The 26830-nt window shown below is 38.4% G+C and overlaps 1 long non-coding RNA gene across 1 annotated transcript in view; it reads left to right on the forward strand.

The window, feature by feature from the left end:
- The first annotated feature begins 2576 nt into the window (after positions 1–2576).
- LOC145981545 (uncharacterized) overlaps positions 2577–26830 on the forward strand; it is a 276942-nt gene continuing 252688 nt past the window's right edge. Inside the window, exon 1 of the long non-coding RNA XR_014440968.1 lies at positions 2577–2981. This is a non-coding gene — a long non-coding RNA (uncharacterized LOC145981545). The remainder of the gene's footprint in view (positions 2982–26830) is intronic.

Here is a 26830-nt window from a genome sequence, read left to right on the forward strand (position 1 = left end):
CCAACAAAGGCTGTTGGCACGAATTATAAATAAAACAAAGCCTGATGACGTGTAGACTTGGAACCCCCCTTCCAAATTCCCGCTCAGTGCTGTCCTTCTCCCATGTCTGTGGTGGACAATTACGCTGGAACTTATATGGAACATAATGAGGTCATTTGTATTCTGGAGGAACGCGCAGTCTGGTATACGTCATCCCTAGAACATTTGCCTAATTCACTGCGGACATCTGAAGCAGTTCGGTCTTTCGTAGTGTGACGTCATCCTTTCTCACCTTGATGCAACAGTTTGCAGTTGGAGGAACAAAAAATGGCTATGGTTATTTTCCCAATACATTCTACGATGCATCACGACGTTTTACAGTGGATATGCACAGTGAGCCACGTTGACCTCCTGGTTAGTGTGGTACCGATTTGTAACGATTTTCAAATTCCTTAAATTGATTTGAATATTTCTTTTACTACTGAGATGCGATCCAGAAAGTATACAAATGTATACATACGAGTAAAATATACAGTGACACAAAAACTCCTTTTTCAATTTAACCATTTACAATAGAGATGCGAAATTTCGAACGAAAGGCGAAATAAATTACACAATATCTAAGTGTAGTGTATGTAAAAGTAATGTTGAAATCAACACTTATCTATTTTAACATTTCATATATAACAAACGACAATTCGTACGAAATATTGGACAGAAGAATCATGAAATTATTGCGTTTCATGTCTGGAAGGTTTTTACATTCGTCCAATAGATTAAGCATCTCTTCCAATATTGTTTTCTTCTATGAAACCACGAAAATATTGTTTTGAAATTTCAATTTATATTATTTTTGAAAATATCTAAGAAAACGAAAAATGAATTACACAGTATAAGCTATTTTATTTTAAAATCTTTCTGATATAAACCTAAATCATTTGATAATTTTCCATATTTTCGAAATCGTGATCACTTAGTTGTAAACTAAACTTTAAAAAAATATATATATTTCTGTATTTTACGGAGCGGCACAGAAAACGGAAAGGGACTAAGTAAAAACAATATTTTTTGGTGTTTTGAGGAGTACCAAATAATAAATAAATACAAAATTTGACAAAAGAAGTGTTGATGGTACAGCAATATGGTGTTACAAAGAAACATGTTGTTTATTTTCAATGTATATAAGCTGGAGCCGTGCCCGTGGCAGAGTGGTTAGCACATCGCGCTACATCTTGGCCTGGGCATGGATGTTTGTGAGTCTCCATTGATCAATTTCATCATATCATCACTCATCCTCATCTTCGCGACCTCTTAATGTTACCAATATGCCATCGGGAAAGCCCTATGCTATAGTCTATTGGAACTGATGCGATATAGCAATTGCGTGTGATCTCGGTGTTCTGTTTAAACGAGAAGAAAGTTTGAAAGGAAACCTACCCCCTTCCCCTCCTCTGGCATGACTTTTCATTAGACCTCAAAGCAGAATGAGTTGGTAAGTCATTCAACTTTCTAGCGTTTATTTTCTTGCATATAAATAGTCTTTTCATAATACTCATATAAGCGTGTTATTGTATTTATAGTAATGTATTTTAATTGCTAACTAACTTGACTTTTCGCTCAAGCAAGGTATCATGTAAAATTTATAAACTGTAATCTTAAGAAATCAACGTGCACAACTGAACGTACCAAACAGTTAGTTGAATTGTGTGCAAGGGCAATTTCGTTGAGCCACATTGGTTCCTCAAAGAAAAGTTATTAATTCGTTCTAACAGGATGAATCCTTGAAAATAATTATGAACGTACAACTGTATTAGGTCTAATATTTAATGAATTTCAATTAGGCACTTTTGATGCCAGAAGGGCATTCGAAAAATGGTGCAAAGTGTTCGTCATGCAACTTCATTCAAGTCATTTTTTCTTTTCAGATTGCTATTTTGGTCTACCAAGCCAAATGCGAAATTTTGTAGGTCGCTTATCGTTTGCATTGTTCTAGTTAAACTTATCTTTCTTGAACATTACTTTTTTAACGTTTTGTATAGGTTGAGTACACGTATCAAACTGTGCTTTCAGCCCTATCTTTATTCTTGTTGTCGCTCAAGTTTCTTACTTACGAAATCCTGACAATGTCAAGTTTTGCTGGCACAAATGTTTCCTGTTCCACGAAAAAGAAACACCGATATCTTCCGCACGCAAACTTAAAAGGCCAAGTTTCAGGTCGATCTTATCGTTGTAGATGTCGCCCTTGCACACATTTGGCGTGGAAGGGGCGTAGCGCTCCAACCAACGCAGATAATAGCCATTATTAACTGAACCGGGGCCTGCTTTTGAATCGTGAACAACCCGCATAATGTACGTTGCCATCAAGTTGATGCAGAAGAGAAATATGTGTGCGTGTGTGTCGTGCATATAAAGTACTGATTTGTTCATTTTTTTCCCTGCAGGATTTTTAAAGCGAAGAAAGAACTGTTTTCTATTTTGTTTCTTGTCTTGGTCAATTTTACCAAGTTTTGACGCTAATGCAACAATAGATTGGTTCTAATGCTTAACGCAGACACGTCGCTTTCTTCTTTTTACCTCTACCCGAAACGCTTGGCAAGCTTCCACGCAGACCATTCACTTCCAAAACCCCTCCGTGTCAAGACCCAGTCCACAACAGGTGCCTCTTATCAACTTTATGCCATGTTTCGTACGGAATTTTTCGGACTATTTAGCAGTGATTTGCAGGCAAGTGTTGGCAACACTGTGACAGACGTTGTTAAAAATCTTGGCGTGGGTGCAGGCACACGTTCCTGCTTCCACATTTAGCTGTTTATTTTCAATGCCTATAAACTGGAAGTTATAACGTTCCTTTGCTCTGTTCCGATAGTGTCTTGGAGCCGATACGGTGTAGTGATTGCGAGTGATTTCCGTGTTCTGTGTGTTGTTGAAACAAGAAGAAAGTTTTGAAAGGAAACCGCCTCTGGTATGGCTTCTGCACAGACCTCGAAGCATAAATCGAGCTGGTGAGTAATGCAACTTTCTATCGTTTATTTTCTCGCTCATAGAATGTTTCATAATACTTATGTATGCTTCAGATTGTTACAAATGGATCTACAATCAAGGAAGTGCGTCATGTATTTCTTTCAAAAATGTATTGAGCTCTACAGCTGTTTTATCAGTAAGTCGTAATTATGGTTTACCGTGGACTTGTAAGTATAAACTTATAAGTAAATGTTTGATTTCCTACGATAAATATAAATAGCAAACATAAAATATACGCTAATAAAACCGAAATACACAACGTGAAATGGGAAAATAACATAGTAGAAACACCATACACAATTTCAGCACACTAAATTTGCTGACCAAGGTAGTTATTCAAATTATGTAGTGATTTCTGCTACAACCTTTCCAAGCATTCCCATTGGCTTGGTAGCTTTTTGGGGTAGTAAATAATCTGTGTTGGTTAGGTTAGGCAAGTTGGGTTTGGTTCTCTTAGAAGAAGACGACGACGAAAATGGTTGTAGCAGCAATACCGACCTAAAATTGAAAAGCACATTGTACATGACAATTTTGAAGAAACTGTTTTAAATTGTAGTTAGGAAGAATGACATATGACACAGATAAGTGAGAATGAGCCTACAGTTCGAATATGATTTTTTGTTCCAAAAATGGAAAAGATACGGTTTATCACAATACATACTATGTAAAACTTTCCGTGAATTATTATTGTTACTATTGAGAAGAAATTTAGGGGTGCGAAGCTTATAACAAGTGCTACGTAAGCACCTTCTCAAAACGCTGTGGCACCGCACATGACCATTGTATTTGACTAATGACACGCGTATTGCAGTTGTTGACCAATGTGTAGCTCTGTTCACGTAAGACGATCAGATACAAAAGTTAAAATCTGTAATCGAAAGACATCAATTTACTGCACGCAATCGAAAAACACATTTCCTTTGAATTTAGCAGAAGGCAAATGGGGCAACTACATTGAGCTGCATTCTTTTCAGAGGAGAGGGTGAATCAGAAGCTAACGACGTGCCTGTCACATGTCATAATAATAATAATAAATTATTTAGATCAGTACGTAGGTCTTTGTCAAAAGTTTGTTTTAAGATGCTTTTAATCTTAGAAAGACGGGATTGAACCTCAAGTTTAAAAATGGGATTTTAACCACTGCACTGCTCTTCTATCGGGGTTCAAACCCGGAACGCATTATAACAATCGATTATGTTACTCCCATTTGCAAGGCGCAACGGTCCTTTAACTGTTGTTATTAATAATGATATAAGAATATAATAGCAGCTTATTTCTCGTTAATGTCACTAAAATGTGCAATAGAAACAGTTGATTTGGGTTGTTTTATGCCTCTGTTTCGGCTAATTCAGACGATTTGGGTGGGATGGATGGATCGTATTCTCCTTCAGAGGATTAAATTGCATGTACGTAGGTCCAGGCACCACAGCCTCGTTAGTCTGAAAAATGCAGTTCAGATTGTACTACGTGGATGACATTTGGGTGGATGCCTTCAACAAAGATCACCCCTTAAACCGTTAAAAACAGTCGTTCTATACCAAGGAAATTAATGAAAATACAAAAGAAAACATTTTTATTGAATAACAAGAAAATTGTTGATTGTAGCTGATGAAAAATGAAGTTCTTGATTATTATTTCTGCATATACATTAATTTTTGCACACGCTGTCAACACAAAACTCGTTCGCTCTAAAACAATATTTACTTTATTGTAAGTTCCCTTGAAATAGGTAAACAAGTATTATGTTTATACAATTTTAGTGTTTTAGTTCATTTTACTTTTATGTGTTATTTAGAGCGAATCGTATCAAATAATATTTGAAACAATTAACAAATTTTACTTATATTCAAAAACAGCGAAATAGGTATAGTTAAGTATTATTTTTGTTAAGCTACACCAGTGGCTTAGCTCGTTGTGTTTGACTTATCACCGCACCGATGGTTCAAGATTTGAAGTTGCGATTGTTCCTTTGTTTCATGTAATCATTATTTATTCTTGTGGCAATTAACCTAAATACGTACACTGATAGAAATTGCTTTAAGTTTTACAGTATTCTACCAAGGCAGAAATTAATTTTATTATAAAACATAAACTAAACTTAACGTTTCATCTTATAGCGAGGTCTTCTTCAAACTCTGCACCAAGTACAAATGTAACAAGGTACAAAAGCAGGACGATTTATATACACAAACATTACTCCCCTCCAGACTATTAGAAAGTTGTTCTGGAACATTCTAGCAGGGGTGTCGGGAAAAATGCGCCCGGGAAAATTGCGCTCTCGCAATAAAAGTGGGAATAATGCGCCCTCCCAAGAGTAACCACAGTGAAAAGTGGGAAAAATGCGCCCAGCACACACGACCTTCACCAATATGATAATAGGTTGATTAAAACAACCTTGACGTAGCTTCCCCTCACATTTAACACAGTTTTGGGACTGTCAGGAAAGATATTTTTTTTTAAAAAAAAAGTACAGTAAAAATATTCTCTTTTCTGGCGTGTTTAGAAGCTGGAGATGATGTCCTTTGTCATATTTTTTTTTTACTTTTGTAACTTTTATTTAATATGTTGTAATTTTTATTTCATTCTTTTGCTGAGGCACTTGGTAAGGTCCTTGGGTGTGCTTGTTTTGTAAGTATGTAAAATTTTGCTAATCTGTTCATCCAGTTTTATGTACGTTCGTTTCCTCTTCGTTCCATCCAAACCGATGCTAGCCCTGTCATATTTGTATCCCCTGTATTCCGCTTCCTGCTTCAGCGTCTTCAGAAGGGTGTAGAATTTGGGATGAAGTCGAACTTTCTTCTGCAGCTTATTGTTCAACCCTTCGACAGCATTGTTCGTTCGGTGCTTTGCATCTCCACAGTGCCACACATCAACTGGCGTACTATGGATTAGGAGCCACCCATCTTCAACGTCCTCGCGGGGGATCATTGCCAGAGCGCTGCACATGCGGACATGAAGCCTTACTTCTTCGTCATTCTTGTAGCCCGGTACCAATCCAACGTCTTGAACTTTGCGCCACAGACACTGATTAAAGTGGAAGTAGCATCCCTTGACGGTACAAGTCGAGAAGTTTGAAATGAGGGAAGAAATGCAATCATCTTCTTAGTCAACCAGGATTCTTTCTGGATTCCAACCCGGTAAAGATTCCTTCATTTTCCCAAAAAGTAGGTCGTAAGTTTATCTTTTTTTGTTGGGAAGGAAGGCGAATACTACTGGAGCGAAGTTCGTCTCGTTATCTGTACTGCCAAGGTCTGCATGGATTGTATAGAGCTGGGTGAACTGCTTGCTACACGATTTGAAAGTCCCGTCCATGAAGAACTGATTGTGATTCTGCAGTATTTCCCTGCCTTTGGAGCTACAAAAAACTAGGATTCTCTGCTCGTCTCCTTCATCTAGCAAAAGGAAACTTGAGCTGTCTCCCATTTTCAGGTCTTCTTCAGATAAAACAATGTTCTGTCTGGAATTCGGTCTCGACGATCTCCTTGTGCCTGCCTCCTCACATAGTTCATGCTGCGTTTGAAGCTGGAGTACACAGGAACTTCCGCCACGAGGTCGAATCCTTGATTAAACAAGGGACCCATTTCTTTCTGGTAGAGCTTAGACATAGATTCGTCACCTTCTCTTGCTCGCTTCTTAGCTGCCACTCGCTCAATTGTGTGCTGGGCGCATTTTTCCCACTTTCTAATGTGGTTACTCTTGGGAGGGCGCATTTTTCCCACTTTTATTGCGAGAGCGCATTTTTCCCGGGCGCATTTTTCCCTGATTCCTAGCAGGTGGCTATCCCTTTAGTTTTTAGTTTGTTTTAAGATAATAAAATTAAATTACTGCCTTGGTCAGCATATTGAATTTTTATATCATGGAAACAAGGCTTAATGGTGTTAGTATTCTACCGTAAAAATTCAATAATCTGTCTCTTAATGTACAAAAACGGGACCAACTGTTGTTCTATACATTTTCATATTTTCTCATGCATAATGTTTACACATTGCAGTTACGTACACAATATTTAATAACTGAATCATAAACATTACATTAATTATGGTTGTTTGTGTAATGCAGTTAATACCTTAAAAAACAATTGTGGTAATTTTCTAAGCTAGATCGTCAATTGATTCACTGTTCATTTGTATCATTTTACTACACTTTTCTGGCATTGTTATCTAATTGCTAAAATAAGAATAGTGATAATACGATGAAATTGATGAAGGAACAATCACAAGGAACACTCACGGCCAGGCTGGGGTTCGAACTCAGGACACCTGACTTATTAGACGTCATTTCTCCAACTGTTTGCAGAATGGAAGAGCGACGTAAAGCATTTTAAAAATAAAATATTCAACTACAGTAAAACCTCATTAATCCGGACTAATAGGGGGGGATAAGTTGACCGGTTTAACGAAAGTCAGGATTAACTTAAATAACCTAAAAAAACAGTAGAAAGTGGATTAAAACTCAGTTTATAACAACAAAACACTGTTCTTATGGTGTATTTAAAGGGCATAGGCCTAAATACACTATACACTATAGTAAAATGTAAAGTAATACTGTGGAGCAATATGACGAATGCTATTGTTGACTTCTAGCCACATTTAAAACCTTGCATTCTGCTTTTTTTATTTTTTCTTGCCTTTTGCCTGTCCGGATTAAGCGAAGTCCGGGTTATCGGAGTCCGGATTAACGAGGTTTTAATGTATTACAATTATGTATTTTCTAAAAAAAAAAAAAAAATCATTTCATAATAAAATCGGGCTTTGGTAACAACTTGGGAGTACAATCCTACCCGAAAAATTTGCTGATTGGAAACAGCTAGAATGTATAAGAGAAGCAAACGTTATATTTTAATGTTTTCCTTACCGGTGACACGGATATCTGGAATTTCGCTTCATAACCGCGAGGTTTTTAAAATAAATTTGCGGGAAATATTACGAAACGTTATAATTGCGTTATAGGAACAAAGTAAACTTTGTTTCGTTAGTTTTACGTATGATAATCATTCTCAGCCGAAATTATGGTACCGGGTGGCCAGAATTAGTTACCCAACTCGGAGCCCTCTGTAGTCTGTTTGAGGCATCGTAGAACTCTGAAATTTGGTGAATCCACTATGCAGACCATGGGGAACAGGATGATGATAAAAATAGTTCAATTTTCCGCCACCAGGTTGAAATGTGGCGCTGTACTTCCATGATGGGTTGTAATAATGACGTAAACTGCTCCAATTGGTTATTGATTTGCCTTTACCTTGCAATCTTGCAATAAACGAAGGATTATTTTCTCGCAACTTCCAACCACTAACAAAAATGTCTTTCTAATTAATAACTCAGCTAAATCACTTAACGTGACTGCTGAACAAAAGTTCGGAAGTGATCACCATGCCATTCAATAAGAAGGAACGTGCATTGCTGCTGAAGTTGTGTTATCAGAACGGTAGTAATAGTGCAGCTGCACTGTGAAGTTATCTACATGCGAAAGGACTTCGAAAGGGGTTAAGAAAGATGATGAAGAAATTTGAAGAGACTGGAGATCTGGGTGTTGCAGCAGGAAGGGGCCGCCGATTGAAGAAGTTGTCACCGAAGTGGCTGTTGCAGTGGCGGATAGAGCCTGTTGTCCCCGATATTCTGCGACTAGTGTGCGAGCTTACCCATCATGGAAGTACAGGGCTACATTTCAACCTGGTGGCGGAAAATTTAACTATTTTTTATCGCCATCCTCTTCCCCATGGTCTGCATTGTGGATTCACCAAATTTCTACGATGCCTCAAACAGGCTACAGAGGTCTTTGAGTTGGGTAACTTCATTTCTGGCCACCCGGTACATGTTTTGTACATTAGAAGACAATTTTTGAGTTTTCAATTACAGATCTATTTTTCTGTTTCATTAAGAAATGCCATGTGATTGAATAACGTTAGGGTAAACATAAATTAGTAAAAATATTCTTCAACGTTATGACAATATACATAAAAGTTTATAAAAAAACATAACAATAAAGGCAGTAATTATCCTAAATTTACATAAGGGAAATTACCCTAAATGATGTCACTGACCCCCATATTCCATTTGAAAGGATGGGACGTTCTTCTGATAAAGCATCTATTTCGCCCCGGTATCTGCACCCTTGTAGGGCAACGATGGTCTGGCTCCTTGACCAACGGCCAGAATAATTCATTGTGGCATTGTGATGTCCTCTGTCTGTCCTTGTGTGTGCTGGGTGCCCCTTTACAGCCTCAGATTATAACATAGATAAGGAGATTTAGTCCTCAGAGATGTATAGTTTTAGCTCCTGCTAAGTATTGAATGAATGAATTAGTTTTTAAAAAAATGAGTGAGGATGTTTTCACAGATATATTCTATTTTCTTGTTAGAGGCCTGTCATTAGTTTTGTTTTAGCTTATCCCCGTATTACTTGGCGGGCAAGAATAGACTATGTGCTGATGTACCCATGCCATGCAAATCAACCAATCAATCGATCGACTTTACTTGAATGTATTAACAGGGACAATGGTATACCCTATCCCAGCTAACTGTAGAGCAGGGCCGTGCCTATCGGCAGACGAGGAAAATCGAGTGGTGGAGGCGCAGTGTTGCCAACCGTACGGTCCGACCTTAGTCCGTACGCTAAATGCACGGCTTGTCAAAATTTGCTCTTGCAGTTTTATCCCTAATATTTCCCTAAGAAATTCTTAAACCAAGCGAACGGACCTGGAAACAAAAATACTGTCCGTTTGCCATGTGCGTTCGGTATTATCCTTTTCAAAAGTTTGCAAGGCTTACAGAGAGAACGGGTAACTCCCGTCGCCCATTACACAATCCCGTTTCTCTCATTGTTCATTGGTGGAGCCGTCACGCATCACTACTTGCGCAGAGACTTGTTCTCGTTCGCCTGGTCTACAGTTAGCTGGTACGGAGTTTAGTTCCTCCTTAAAACTATGCATCTATTTTAACTGTATTACACAAGTCAGAGCGATTGAATGAGTAAAATGATATCATATTGAAGTGACGCAGTGGCAAGGAAAATTATAGCAATTGGTTGCTGTAGGCTAAAGGTTAAAGTAAGCAAAAATTAGAATTAGTAAACACCCGCTATTGAAGTGCTCTCTATTGCTCTCTCGTCTTGTAGTGGTTGTTTTTTTAATCTCGCCTGCAGAGATTACCTGCATACAAAACATCAGGGTTATCCTACACAAATATTTCATGGATATAGTTGACCTCTCATTTCACTGTGTACGTGCTCGCGTGAAAGGTAATTTCTTTTGTTTGAATGTTTTCAAAATAGTTTTTCACGGTGCTTTGAAATTGACAAAAGAAATTTCTCGCAGTTCACTGGCCATATAAAATATCGAAACCTCATTCCCCCGTAACATCCCGCCCTCTGGGCTGGAACATGGGAACCCCAGAGCTAGTTCCACAGACAGATGCAGTTATACAGAAAATTTATTCTCGTTACACCGCCAATAGTATGGCTGTGTACTAAATTATTCGTGAATAACTGTTTGCTCTCTATCTGTGTATTAGGTTGTTCATATTGAAACGCTTTTGGAGAAACAATTGCCTGACCAGCATTATTTAATATACAACAAACATCATCAATTGAATGATATCAAGCAACTCCCCAATCTGAACATATATATTCAGAAGTTCCTATATGTATGAGGTATTAAAGAATATATTACACCATTAAGCCTTGTTTCCATGATATGAAAACCTCAATATGCTGACCAAGGCACACATTTATTTTATTTTAAAACATAAACTAAACTTAACGTTTCAACCTTCTAGCAAGGTCTTCTTTTGACTCTGTACCAAGTGCAAATGAGTACAAATGAAACAAGATACAAAACAGGAATAAATATGTACACAAAAATCACTCCTCTCCAGTACAGTTGACAAGGGAAGGCCACCTGCTGGAATGTTCCAGAAGAAACAAATTTCTAATAATCTTGTGTCTGGAGGGGAGTGATGTTTTTGTATATATAATAATATTCCTGTTTTGTACCTTGTTTCATTTGTACTTGGTACAGAGTCTGAAGAAGACCTTGCTGGAAGGTTGAAACGTACGTTTAGTTTATGTTTTAAACTAAAATAAATTTCTGCCTTGGTCAGTATATTGAGATTTTCATAAAGAATATAATGTTTGACAAAAATGTATCTAAGAAATTGACATACCCAATCCGCATTCTAAATCCGGGGTTCCGCTAACTTGGAAAAATCACGGAAATCTATCTATGGCGGGAAAATCCATTGGCAATTGTTGAAATTGCTTGCATTTTTAGGCAAGGAGCCCAGGTTTAATTCGCGAGAGTTAGCTTGCACAGTGCAGAGTAAGTCTCCCCGATGGCGCAGTGGTAGAGTCTTCACCTTGCATTCAAGGGATCCTGGGTTCGATACCCGGTGGATGCACATAGTGGTTCGGATCCCACTTTAAACTGTAGGTCCCGTTCCGATTAGCCTTACTGTGTATAAAGCGGTCTTAAAACAGCAACTCAATCAATTAGCTAGCACAGTGTGTCGTCGCATACTTTAAAATGATAGACCCAGTCCCGAAGAGCATACCTGAGTCAACATGAAAGTGCCTTTCTGTATGCGCAAGGTGTGTAAAGGATGTTGCTAGATCACGCCTAATGAGGCAGAATAGCAACGTTAAACCAAGAACGCAAATATACTGTTACCCTGTCCCATTCTATTGATATGCTATTTAATTAGGTAATTATCCGGCCCCCGCACATCGCGCTATGACGCCAGTGGTCCTGGGTTCGAATCCTTGAAGGGGCATGGATGTTTGTGAGTGTGCATTTATCAATTTCATATCACTCATCCCCATCTTCGCAAATTTGTCAACAGTGGCAGAAAAATCGAAGTAACATAAAGCAAAAAAGGAAGAAGGTAATTACATGTATAAAATATGTATGAATGTGTGTGGATACCACCGTATTAATACGTATTCATACATTAGTGTAACGTGATTAATTTTGTATTTTAAGGTCCGTATATTCCCTGAATAGGTACCATGTAACACTCTGTGTTCTTTCGTATCTGGAACGTTCAAGGAAAGGCGGGCGTTTTTGGCTGTTGAAAATTAAATGTTTTGAAAGAAAGGAAGTCTGACGCCAACCAAACATACATAAACTCCCAGATGAGAAGGGGCGGTTGCCTGTTGGAAGGGCCTGTTTCGCTTCGGTCAGCTCGGATCGGAGGACAGATCTCCCGCGAAGGATGCTGTAAGAAATTAGATTGCCGGGCTAGGTAGTCCCAAGGTGTCGGATTTACAGGATAAAATGTGGTTTCATTTGGATAATATTTGGAAGCAATTACGGTGCACCGAGCTGCCTAAGGCCTTGTCACCGTGGAGTGTTGTATAATGTACACACGTCGGGTGACCTCGCTCCTGTTAACACGTTTCTTGGAGTAACGTGAGTCTACCTTGTGACAAGCTTACTACCGATGTAAATCATAAAATGTAAAGCATCCAGGTACAAACATTAGAGATTTTCAAACTAACAAAATTGGAGTTTTTTGCATAGATAATTAGAGAAACTAGCGTTGATATATGGCTTGTGTACATAAACAATACATGAGATAAAAGTTTGTGCTGGACTTAACATGTGTGCTTAGTACATTGTATATCGCGACAAGAATTCTTAATTTTCCTTTCGGAAGAACTCACCGTGAGGAATTTTTAATCGCAGTGTAGAATTTATGAAGCTCTGATGGGATTCATTTCCCCCCGCACCTGTGCGCTGGTATCGTTCGAGTTATGAAGGAAGGAAACAGATGAAGGACGAAATTAAAGTGGAGTTGGAGCCAAGAGATCTCTGGTTTCTGTTATTTCAGTATTTCATGTATCCCCCCTTCCCCCTCTCTAATCAAGTTAAGCAACTTAGTTTTTTTCTGTCTGGTAACTGCTGGTGAACTATCGTTTTTGCCCTTGAATCCTCAACATTAATTTCGTGTAACGATAATTTCTAAACTATACATAGTTTTGATTAATCAATTGTTTGCAATGTAAAGATGTAAAGAGGCACGGCCAGTTTTATTAAAGGCCGGAATCCTTAAATTTGGCAACGCTGTCTCGCCGGCCTAAACATCAAGCTACATAGCATGGGCGCGAATAGAAAAATTGATGTTGACTCTTAAAGAAACACGGGAATCAGTGTAAAATGTTTTTCTTTTTCTAAATCTAGACAGAAGATTGACATTACGATGTAAGTGGTAAATATATATTAACAATAGAAACATAAATTTGCCGTTAAATAACTGGAAATAAGCAGAAAATACAAGGCCAACTTTGCATTTTATACGCAGCATGGAACTTTCCAATAATGTGTAATTCGCTCTTTTATTTGCTAGCATTTCGGAAAGACATTCGAATCTCTTTAACAACTAAATATTTAAGTGGTGGAATATCTAACACACTGACCTTAAAGTTCTAAATGTAAGACGTCCAAGGTAGTTGTGGATGTGATAAACCAGCATGAAGGAGGGTTACATTCAGAGTTTAAATAAATCTTACGTATAGATTTCTGTACAACGTCTTCATTTTAGCAGTCTATGACATAATTGCCAAGATTTCGTTCAACAGGGAGTACATTGTAATTACAATCTGCATATGTACAAATATTTGTTTTATTTGTATAAAACCCATATGTATGTAAACTGTCTAAAATAATGCCGAGAGCTGGTGACTATCTACTCCCTGCGAGGAAGTGGATAATTTTACATGGTTTAGAAATTAGAAGCAGTTACATTTCCGTTGTTTTTCTCTTGTGGAGCTATGATACAGTGAAGGAATCAGTGATTTTGTGTTCTACTGTTTTTGTTAGGTTAGGCAGTTTTATGCTCTTAGAAGTTTCAGTTTGTGTTGTTTCCCGAATTCTAGTTTGAGTATTGTAGTTTAACCCTTGTACTTAATACAAGTAAAATCTTAACGTGTGGTGCCTCATGCGCACAACGTTTCTCAGCGTCAACGTGGGAATTTGCTTTTTGTGTACACATTCAAGCCTCTATGTCATGGTTATAGCTCTTCGACGTCGCTAATTTATTTTGCACATGATAATTAACAATATTAATGACATCAATATTGGATATTTATTATATTTGATGCTTCGCCATATGTGAAATGTACGGAATGCTCCGTGAAATGCTGGTATGCAGCACAAAAAATGTATTGTATATTTTTAACAACTTAATAACATACTACTTTACTTATGAAAAATAACGTTGAATAAACTAGCGACTACAATTTGAGCGAATGAAGTGATTACGGGATGAATAGGCTACATAAATATATTACTTTTTACGTCTGTAAGTTCATTCTCTACTGTTTCTTCCGAGTAACATCGGCCGACTGACATTACGGTTTACATGGTTGCCAAATTGAAGGCTCCGGCCTCCAATAAAGCTGGCCGTGAGAGATGGGAATGTTGTAGGAAATGCGTGTTTTTTTTAACCTACTGCGTTTGAATTTTGAACGTTGAGCACCGTTGAGGCTATACACTGGTACGAGCCTCAATGGGAACGGGAAATATCTTGTTGCCATATGCGTCATCCGTAAAGGAAATATTTGAGGTCCTAACAGATATACGCGCGAGATCTTGAGCGAACTATGCACGAGATCTTGAGCGAACTATGCACGAGATCTTGAGCGAACTATGCACGAGATCTTGAGGGAACTATTTGCGAGATCTTGAGGGAACTATTTGCGAGATCTTGAGTAAACTATTTGCGAGATCTTGAGCGAACCATGCGCGAGATCTTGAGCGAACCATGCGCGAGATCTTGAGCGAACCATGTGCGAGATATTGAGCGAACTATGTGCGAGATATTGAGCAAACTATGTGCGAGATATTGAGCAAACTATGTGCGAAATCTTGAGCAAACTATGTGCGAAATCTTGAGCAAACTATGTGCGAGATCTTGAGCGAACTATGTGCGAGATCTTGAGCTAACTATGCGCGAGATCTTGAGCGAAATATGTGCGAGATCTTGAGGGAACTATTTGCGAGATCTTGAGCGAACCATGCGTGAGATCTTGAGCAAACTATGTGTGAGATCTTGAGCTAACTATGTGCGAGATCTTGCGCGAACTATGCGCGAGATCTTGAGCGAACTATGCGCGAGATCTTGAGCGAACTATGTGCGAGATCTTGAGCGAACTATGCGCGAGATCTTGAGCGAACTATGCGCGAGATCTTGAGCGAACTATGCGCGAGATCTTGAGCGAAATATGTGCGAGATCTTGAGCGAAATATGCGCGAGATCTTGAGCGAACTATGCGCGAGATCTTGAGCGAACTATGCGCGAAATCTTGAGCAAACTATGTGCGAGATCTTGAGCGAACTATTTGCCAGATCTTGAGGGAACTATGTGCGAAATCTTGAGCGAACCATGCGGGAGATCTTCAGCGAACCATGCGCGAGATCTTGAGCTAACCATGCGCGAGATCTTGAGGGAACTATTTGTGAGATCTTGAGCGAACTATGTGCGAGATCTTGAGCGAAATATGTGCGAGATCTTGAGCGAACTATGTGCGAGATATTGAGCGAACTATGTGCGAAATCTTGAGAAAACTATGTGCGAAATCTTCAGCGAACTATGCGCGAGATCTTGAGCGAACTATGCGCGAGATCTTGAGCGAACTATGCGCGAGATCTTGAGCGAACTATGTGCGAGATCTTGAGCGAACTATGTGCGAGATCTTGAGCAAACTATGTGCGAGATCTTGAGCAAACTATGTGCGAGATCTTGCGCGAACTATGTGCGAGATCTTGCGCGAACTATGCGCGAGATCTTGAGCGAACTATGCGCGAGATCTTGAGCGAACTATGCGCGAGATCTTGAGCGAACTATGTGCGAGATCTTGAGCGAACTATGTGCGAGATCTTGAGCGAACTATGTGCGAGATATTGAGCGAACTATGTGCGAGATATTGAGCAAACTATGTGCGAGATATTGAGCAAACTATGTGCGAGATATTGAGCAAACTATGTGCGAGATATTGAGCAAACTATGTGCGAAATCTTGAGCAAACTATGTGCGAGATCTTGAGCAAACTATGTGCGAAATCTTGAGCAAACTATGTGCGAAATCTTGAGAAAACTATGTGCGAAATCTTGAGAAAACTGTGCGAAATCTTGAGAAAACTATGTGCGAAATCTTGAGAAAACTATGTGCGAAATCTTGAGCGAACTATGTGCGAGATCTTGAGCGAACTATGTGCGAGATCTTGAGCGAACTATGTGCGAGATCTTGAGCGAACTATGTGCGAGATCTTGAGCGAACTATGTGCGAGATCTTGAGCGAACTATGTGCGAGATCTTGAGCGAACTATGTGCGAGATCTTGAGCGAACTATGTGCGAGATCTTGAGCGAACTATGTGCGAGATATTGAGCGAACTATGTGCGAGATATTGAGCAAACTATGTGCGAGATATTGAGCAAACTATGTGCGAGATATTGAGCAAACTATGTGCGAGATATTGAGCAAACTATGTGCGAGATATTGAGCAAACTATGTGCGAGATATTGAGCAAACTATGTGCGAGATATTGAGCAAACTATGTGCGAGATATTGAGCAAACTATGTGCGAGATATTGAGCAAACTATGTGCGAGATATTGAGCAAACTATGTGCGAGATCTTGAGCAAACTATGTGCGAGATCTTGAGAAAACTATGTGCGAAATCTTGAGCAAACTATGTACGAAATCTTGAGAAAACTATGTGCGAAATCTTGAGAAAACTATGTGCGAAATCTTGAGAAAACTATGTGCGAAATCTTAAGCAAACTATGTGTGTGATATTGAGAAAACTATGTGCGAGATATTGAAAAAACTATGTGCGAGATATTGAGAAAACTATATGCGAAATCTTGAGCTAACTATGTGCGAGATTACAACAGATTTGGTGGTTTATTAACGGTCCGTTCCAGGATTCGGCCAGGGAAGCTAGGGGAATTTATGAGCCAAGAGCTCGACCTAACATTACCTGGTCTTGTTTACCCGTTGCAGTTACCAATGATCAGATATTAATTTCTACCTCATGTACATGAGGGAAACAAACATAGATTTTAACATGTTTAATTAATAAAGACATAAACCTAACATACTTACACAAGAAAAAGGATACACTTGTTACACATGATTGGCACTTATCGCCACACACGATTGTACACTTATAACACAATACTGTCCCGGGTTCGAACTCTTATGCACACACTCTACCGTGTAAGTTACTCTACTCCAAGTCTCGTCACGCACTTTGGAGGATAATGTTCCTTTTCGAGCCTAGTCGCACACTGTTGGCGGGTACTCTGTATTTCCAGTCTCGTCACACACTGTCCTTTCTTCCAAACTATATTCCAAAACTGTAGGTTTTGGTGGATCACGTGTCCCCCTGGCCCAATCAGATTGTCCGGCGTCGTTTTGACCAAACCGTGAGAACAGCATCTCCTGGTCATTCTCTGGATCCTCCAGTTTCTGCCACATGTTACCTAAATTAGTTCAGCGACGATGGGCAGTGTCCAGTCGAAGGGATACAGGGCTCATTTGTCACTTCTTGCATTCCTTCGTCCTGGTCCCTCCCTGGCTGGGAAGAGAAGAGCCCACACAGGAAGAAACTTGGTTCCCAACTTTCCGAAGGAAAGTATTCTCAACTTTGAGCAACATAGAATTGCTATATATTCCCGTTCTCCCGGGGAAAAATTTCTGAACTTGTGGAGAAATTTTTCATCATTTGTCCTTCACTAGTGGAACACCCTGTATATGATGAGATGAAACTGTCTTTCACTAGTCGAACACCCTGTATATAATCACACTAAACTTTGTTCATTCACTAGGTGGACACCCTGTATAGAGTTCAGCTGGACTTTTGTCCATTAAGTTCTGTCACACCATGACATCTTCTTCTTTCTTCATAAGGTTGGGTAAATTTGACTTAATAAGGTTGAAGGGTATATTTGTCTTCTCGGTTAACAAGGATTAATAACTGACGATGTCTTCGCAAGTCGTTGGGATGGGAAGGAGAGAAGGATGGGTTATTCTCTCTTCTTTCTATCTGGAATGCCAAACGTCACTGGGTTTGGACTTCATACAGTTTTGGTGTTCTCAGGTGTCTACAGAGGAAACAACTCTTTTGTCACTTTGAGTCTATGGGGAACTTCTGGAAGCTTTTCACAAATTACACCACGGCATGTCGATTAACTGGATGTGTGGGTAAGGGACACGTGGTGATTTCTTTCGCACCACTGATGAGAGTTCATCTCCTTGGCGAAATGTTCAGATTGTCTCCGATGAAATGTTCTATCACCATCACTTCACTTAGTGTTTGTTTAGAAAGCGCTTAATCACATGTTATTTAATGTCAATAATTGTCTATCCTAAATACTTCATCACCATGCATTACGAATATACTCGTTTTCATTTACTTCATTTTTCCAAAAATTGCAGGATATATTATACACATACATCTTACTTCTACCGTTCACACATAGAGAGATAATGTTATTACACGTATCATGATTACACTTAGTAGAGAATTATCCACTCGAATATATTTATTGAAAATCAAAATATGAATGATATGACCATATCAAGTATATTAATAATATGATAATGTGAACTCTAATAACACTATATTAAATTTTCTTACTTTCTAATGGTCATTTTGGAACCTGAAAAGTACATGAATAAATGCTGAATAAAAGAAGTAATTATCTGACCATCATGATGATAAATTAGACAGATTTTCCTAACCCATTTTTATAATACCTGATACACGTAAACATAAAAAATGGTCAATAAAATACACTACCAAGCAAATGAAATTTCAACCTTCAAATATCTAATATCAGTAAATTCTAAGCATAACATATGGGACATTTGAATATACTAAAATGAAATTAAAACATTTTGAACTCAATTACCTCATGAACATAAGAACACAGGTGTTGATTCTCATATACATCCACCTATAATTGAAAATAAACTTCTACTTAGGTTTCACTTTTGAAACTACCAGATAACATATTTATTTTGAAATTGATTAAAATTATGATATTGAACATAATAAACAGACAAGAGTTCAAGATGTCATTTTTCCATGAGTTAAAAGTTGACATAATACTCATATTTTCAAGACATAATCTATCAGTAAAATACTTATTTTTTTTTTTCTATCTGTTAATTAGATTTTTATATGATTCTTCATAGAAACTTAAGAACAAAATGCCAAAACATGACAATATGTAAATACTTTTTGCCCTAGAATATCATCAGTATAAAATAGATTTACAAAGTATAAATACGTCAATAGTATGATCTCGTATTGGCCTATCAACATGTTAATGTGATTAGTTCATTTTTATTACATAAGTTTGCGATCGTCACTTTTATATGTATAGTTTTTCATTTATAATAAGTAAACAAAATACGTAAAAAGACAAGTTTGCAAATTTACCGTGACCATCATTAATAAATTTTCTTCCTAAATAAATTTATTCCAGCACATACTTAACACTTTACCTACACTCAAATTTAAGTTATTAAACTACTACTGAAAAACATAAAATATGCTGATAGCAGAATAAGTACATATTACCACGCAGATAAAATCTCAAATATCATAATTGTTGCTTGTTATTCGTACTGAAACAATTGTAATCTTTCTCAGGCAATAACCCAAAATCACACCTTAATATTACGTTTTTCACAAGTTTATCAAGAGTACTGGAAAAAAGTATACATTACTTAGAACTAAAACCTCTTTCTATCAACCATTACTTCAAAGAAAATACCTACTTTATTTATAGATTGACACATAACAAAATTTTCATAGATACGAGTACAATAGTATCTGTTAGAAAAATGTGAGTACACCTCACTCAGAATATTTTTTAAGTACTTATAACTTAGAATCCGTACTTCACTAGTTTGCAAATAATAACGTATTTGTGCATTTATTAATCAATAAAAGTTATGTAAATCATCTTACAGACTAAATTTCCTAACATCCTCACACAAATTAAGTGTTATAAATATCAAGTGTAAACACACATCAACTCATTTTCTTATATATAAGAAATGGTACTTTGAAATGAATATGGAAACTAATATGCTAACTTCATTGTCATAAAACTCTATAAAATTCTCTTCATCATTTGATCATTCTATCATTCGACCTAAGAATAAATTTATCTTTCTTACTTCACCTTCTCTCTCTCACCAATTACTAATTAATGACGTGCAGCTCATGCTTTAAGAAACGTGTTAGAAAGTGGATGCTCACTTGCAGCATAGGCAAAGTTAGTTTGAATACAAATGTCTAACATAATCTTATGATCAATTCCTATAATTACTTATACTTAATAACTTGTAGCAAATGCAATGAATACAATAGACATTCCAATAAAGATATAAACTAATACACTAGCAATAAATAATACGCTAAGCAATCCCAATCGATACTTGTATATAAAGTAATAACTATAGCACTACTGAAATACATTCTTCTAGCTACTACTAACTATTTTCTATACTAACCCTTATTATTTATATTCAAATCAAAATACTAAATTAATATGATTACCTACAAAATTAAATTACCTTCTATCTGTAATCTCCTCTCTCTCTTTTACTGACCGACTTACGGATTACCTTCTTTCCTATTTTTCAAAATTTATAGAATAAAATAGCCTGGTCGCCAGTGAAAAACCTGTTCCTTTAACAAATCCTAGAAAATCAGTCAATCAAAACAAAAACAATTGACACTTGTTGCAACACTAAGTATAGAACACTAAATCAGAAGAAATGTCCTTTCAAAGTTTTAGTTGAAAGCAATTTACATAATTTCATTAAAGTAAAAACGTTAAATATGAATATCCTTATATTGAAAAATTAAATTAATATGACACTTAAAATATAACTTTGATTATATTTAACCATGACATTTGGAACAAGAATGCTATCCCTCGAGCCAGATTTGCTCTTCAAGGAAACTGTGTCACTAGGGTAGACATCCCTTCTTTTTTTTCTTTCTTTTTTTTCGCTGTGACCTTCACTCCGGCCACCCCAGCTGACTGACCATTCCTACCCTTCAGGAGGAGGGGTCTTTACTAAACGGGACACTTCTCCTCTTTTGCCTGAAAAGCCATAAACCTGGCCTCCCAGGACCGTCCTATTTCCTTACACAATAATAATAAAAACCACAAAAATAAAAGAAAGTAACTAATTGTATGATAACTTCAAACAATTACTAGTGATATAGTACGTACCAACTGCGTTATATATATTTTTAACAAATAATACTCATTTTCCTTCCATGTGCTGTGAGTACGAGTGCGTTGTGTGAGAAAGAAAAACATTGATCTGCGAGGGATGGTTGCTAAAAGACCCTCTCTAATTCCTTTCCTTTTCTTACCAATTTATCCAACACCTTTCTTCTTCCGAATCTTTAAATAAATAAAACCTTTGCAAGGACTGACAAATTTATTGGTAGTAGGTGGAACCGTACGTTCTGGAAGTACCCTTTGACCTACTTTTTATTTTACGACGTTTTACGCACTAAACTAACCTACAATGAGAGAAAAATGGAGAGAAAAAGCTCTGGCATCACTTTTTAAGCTATTTTTTACCTCCTGTGTAATCTACTACGACCTGCTAATAGGCTTCTGCTCTCAGCGTAATCCGTTTTTTACGCACTAAACTAACCTACAATGAGAGAAAAATGGAGAGAAAAAGCTCTGGCATCACTTTTTAAGCTATTTTTTACCTCCTGCAAAATTTTGCTCTTATGCTACCTCGCCTTTTGACCTACTTTTGAAATGACTTTCCTATAAGTCTGCTGTCTCCTCTTACTGTAAGATCCCTCAGTGTAATCTACCACGACCTTGCTCTCAGCGTAATCTGCCACGATGTGTTTTTTTAAAACTCTCAGATGTGATCTTCTACAATGTGTGTGTGTGTGTGTGTGTGATAATCAAAATTTATTTTTGTTAAGGAAATCCCTGGCCCCTCAAAAAAAGAAAATATCCCGCCAGGGGTGCGTGGTGCCCAACACAGTTCTAATGGCCACGGCTAACAAAGCCATGCCTCTATAGAGTTTCATGGGTTTTTTTTTTTTAAAAACCCCCATGACTCCCTACAGAGGACCTCCGTGTGAAATGTGTGTGTTTTATGATTGAAGAGAAGAAAACATTTTGGTTAAGAATCTAATGTGTAAGAACTAAAAAAGTTTCCGTAGGGGTGCAGCATCTGAAAGAAAAAAGAAATATCCTCAAAATAGTGTACATAATATGATAGAAAAATACAAAAAAAAGTGTGAATGCAAAAATTAGTGTGAATGATTGTTTTTTTTTTAAAAAAAAAGTATGCAAGAAATAATACGTACTTTTTTGATGCAGAAGTCTAATGGTGCGAGCAGATTTCTTCCTCGTCATGGTATCCCCATTCTCGGGTGTGGATGTTGCAGTCCAGTAGCCTCAATTTGGTGTCGTGGGGATCAAGCGCCACTTTGTTGATCGTGGATGTACGCAACTGGTCGATGGTGCTCGTGATCCGATGTTCGGTCATGCGTTTGATTTCTTTGTCGAACAAGCACGACTTGTAATCTTCTACGGTTAGTTTCTTTGTGCTCGAACGCCCCACCCCCTTTGCTTTCTTTATTTCGGTCTCATCCTGAATTTTCACGGCGTACATTTTCGCTCGAAGACCAGCAAACTCTGTGATGATGCGGCCGTTGACTTCATCCTTCATCTTCCCGATCGTCATTTTCTGGCTGTCGTCGAAGAGAGCGTGATCTTTCGGATAATTGGAGAAATCGAAATGCTGGCTTATGCTTTTGAGATCTTCGTATAGATCATCGGTGCGGATGTTGTACACGAAGCTGTCCGTGTCGGTGTAAGCCACCTCGATCCCCTCTCCATAGCGTGGTTTCATGATGTCGTAGTGAAACTTGTACATGGCCAGCTTCGACAACTCGAGGATCGCGACTCCCACGGCGATTGGTTTGTCGAATGTTATGTGACGGAGAGAACGTTCGATCAATACCAACGTGTCGCTCAGTATCGTGAAGTTCTTGTACGTGGGCTGAGCGACGAGCTTGTTTATTTTCTTCGGGTCGGAGACCAACTTGATATTTTTTCTTTTCCTCGCATCTTCCATGCTCTTGCCGTAGATGCTGTTATTCATCAGTTTGTATAGGTCTTTGTCTGCCGAAGAAGAAGCTGATGCTCGACGTTGAGTGTTGCCGTCGATATAGGGTGCTAGCCACCTGGTCTGTCTAAACTTCAATCCCGAGTGCACGCGTTTCAAAACCAATCCATGCTGGAGGTAGAATTGTAGGAGACGATAATGCACCACGTAATTCTCTTTGCTCTTGAAGGTGAGCATCAGCTTCTTCTCCGGAGCCGATTCCATCACAGGTGCCATCGCAAATCCATGGTGTTCTTGATGAAGCGATGCAGGATATTCCAAATCTACTTTCAGGAAACATCCATTTTCATGATCTTCGCTCCACTCCAAACAATCTTGAAGTTCCTGCTCGCTCATCCATTCGTATTCTCCGATGGGCAGAGGCTCGGACATGGCATAACCATACAGGTTGTTCATGTCCCAGTATGCCAAGAAGTTTGTCGGTTTCCCCGCATCGAAATCGGAAACATATGGATTGTTGGCCTTGACGTATCGAAGGGGACACTGGACGATTCCACCACGTTTTGCTTCTTCGACAAACAAAAGTTGATTGACGTCTTTGATGAGTTCTATCTTCACCTTCGTGGATTTTAACATCGCCTGCCAAGAATAACCCGGTGTGGTGTAGCTGAAAGCGGGGTCCAAACCATATGCTGCCATTCCTCTCGAGCGATGGAGATGAAAACGGTCGCTCAATAGCGTAACATCCAGTTTCAGATACAGATCGTGATAGTCGGCCATGGTTTGACAAGAGAATGTAGACCAGACGAGCTGAGCATGATGGTAGTCCTCTTCGGTGCAACAGGTGTCGCTAAGACGACTGTAGAATGCTTCTCTCGGTGGTAACGATGTTTCTGAGAATTTGGAAGCATCCGTCATGTATTCGTAGGGGTAAACACCCTTGCGTCTCAACAGCGCTAAATGTTGGTCGCCGAAACATTTCCTGGTGGCGACCAAATCATCGTCGGTGAGTTGAGACGCAAGTGTCGCCAAACTCGAAGACAGAAAGTTGTAGGAGTCCAAGAAGCGAATTTCTACGTGATTGCCATTTCCAACGTCCACCTTCTTGCTGAATGAAATGAATTTCTCGTTGGTGCGAGCTATGACGCTAATGGGTTGAGCGTCGCATCCCATCTCCTTTATGAAGATTTTGGCGTCGTAGCCCTCCAAATTGTGAATGAATACAGGAATAAAATTTGGTTTTTTGATTTGAAGATTACAGTTGTTACACACGGGGGCCACATATTTTCCCGTGTGATGATTGTGGTGGCGAACTTTGATATTTTCGAGGGTGAAGTTACTTTCGCACACACCACACTGAGAGGCAAGGTCGTATGCTTCCTTCTCTTCCTGGGTAAGAGGCTCCATTGCTTTGTCTTCTCTTAGTAGAGGAGCGAATTGTATGGCCATCTGTTTCAAGGTTTGAACGAATTTTTGTGGAGCATCATTGCCACGATGTAAAATAACATTGCCTGTGTTGTTGACCATCAATCCAAAAGCGCAGGCTTCGTGATGTAGAATTTCGGTGGTGCTCGATACGCTGGGATTCGGTTCGCATATGGCGAGTGGAAGTTGGAAACTTTGTGCGAGATTACAACAGATTTGGTGGTTTATTAACGGTCCGTTCCAGGATTCGGCCAGGGAAGCTAGGGGAATTTATGAGCCAAGAGCTCGACCTAACATTACCTGGTCTTGTTTACCCGTTGCAGTTACCAATGATCAGATATTAATTTCTACCTCATGTACATGAGGGAAACAAACATAGATTTTAACATGTTTAATTAATAAAGACATAAACCTAACATACTTACACAAGAAAAAGGATACACTTGTTACACATGATTGGCACTTATCGCCACACACGATTGTACACTTATAACACAATACTGTCCCGGGTTCGAACTCTTATGCACACACTCTACCGTGTAAGTTACTCTACTCCAAGTCTCGTCACGCACTTTGGAGGATAATGTTCCTTTTCGAGCCTAGTCGCACACTGTTGGCGGGTACTCTGTATTTCCAGTCTCGTCACACACTGTCCTTTCTTCCAAACTATATTCCAAAACTGTAGGTTTTGGTGGATCACGTGTCCCCCTGGCCCAATCAGATTGTCCGGCGTCGTTTTGACCAAACCGTGAGAACAGCATCTCCTGGTCATTCTCTGGATCCTCCAGTTTCTGCCACATGTTACCTAAATTAGTTCAGCGACGATGGGCAGTGTCCAGTCGAAGGGATACAGGGCTCATTTGTCACTTCTTGCATTCCTTCGTCCTGGTCCCTCCCTGGCTGGGAAGAGAAGAGCCCACACAGGAAGAAACTTGGTTCCCAACTTTCCGAAGGAAAGTATTCTCAACTTTGAGCAACATAGAATTGCTATATATTCCCGTTCTCCCGGGGAAAAATTTCTGAACTTGTGGAGAAATTTTTCATCATTTGTCCTTCACTAGTGGAACACCCTGTATATGATGAGATGAAACTGTCTTTCACTAGTCGAACACCCTGTATATAATCACACTAAACTTTGTTCATTCACTAGGTGGACACCCTGTATAGAGTTCAGCTGGACTTTTGTCCATTAAGTTCTGTCACACCATGACATCTTCTTCTTTCTTCATAAGGTTGGGTAAATTTGACTTAATAAGGTTGAAGGGTATATTTGTCTTCTCGGTTAACAAGGATTAATAACTGACGATGTCTTCGCAAGTCGTTGGGATGGGAAGGAGAGAAGGATGGGTTATTCTCTCTTCTTTCTATCTGGAATGCCAAACGTCACTGGGTTTGGACTTCATACAGTTTTGGTGTTCTCAGGTGTCTACAGAGGAAACAACTCTTTTGTCACTTTGAGTCTATGGGGAACTTCTGGAAGCTTTTCACAAATTACACCACGGCATGTCGATTAACTGGATGTGTGGGTAAGGGACACGTGGTGATTTCTTTCGCACCACTGATGAGAGTTCATCTCCTTGGCGAAATGTTCAGATTGTCTCCGATGAAATGTTCTATCACCATCACTTCACTTAGTGTTTGTTTAGAAAGCGCTTAATCACATGTTATTTAATGTCAATAATTGTCTATCCTAAATACTTCATCACCATGCATTACGAATATACTCGTTTTCATTTACTTCATTTTTCCAAAAATTGCAGGATATATTATACACATACATCTTACTTCTACCGTTCACACATAGAGAGATAATGTTATTACACGTATCATGATTACACTTAGTAGAGAATTATCCACTCGAATATATTTATTGAAAATCAAAATATGAATGATATGACCATATCAAGTATATTAATAATATGATAATGTGAACTCTAATAACACTATATTAAATTTTCTTACTTTCTAATGGTCATTTTGGAACCTGAAAAGTACATGAATAAATGCTGAATAAAAGAAGTAATTATCTGACCATCATGATGATAAATTAGACAGATTTTCCTAACCCATTTTTATAATACCTGATACACGTAAACATAAAAAATGGTCAATAAAATACACTACCAAGCAAATGAAATTTCAACCTTCAAATATCTAATATCAGTAAATTCTAAGCATAACATATGGGACATTTGAATATACTAAAATGAAATTAAAACATTTTGAACTCAATTACCTCATGAACATAAGAACACAGGTGTTGATTCTC

This window comes from Lepisma saccharinum, chromosome 29 (genome assembly GCF_977018435.1).
Source record: "Lepisma saccharinum chromosome 29, izLepSacc3.1, whole genome shotgun sequence".
Lineage (NCBI taxonomy): Eukaryota > Metazoa > Arthropoda > Insecta > Zygentoma > Lepismatidae > Lepisma > Lepisma saccharinum.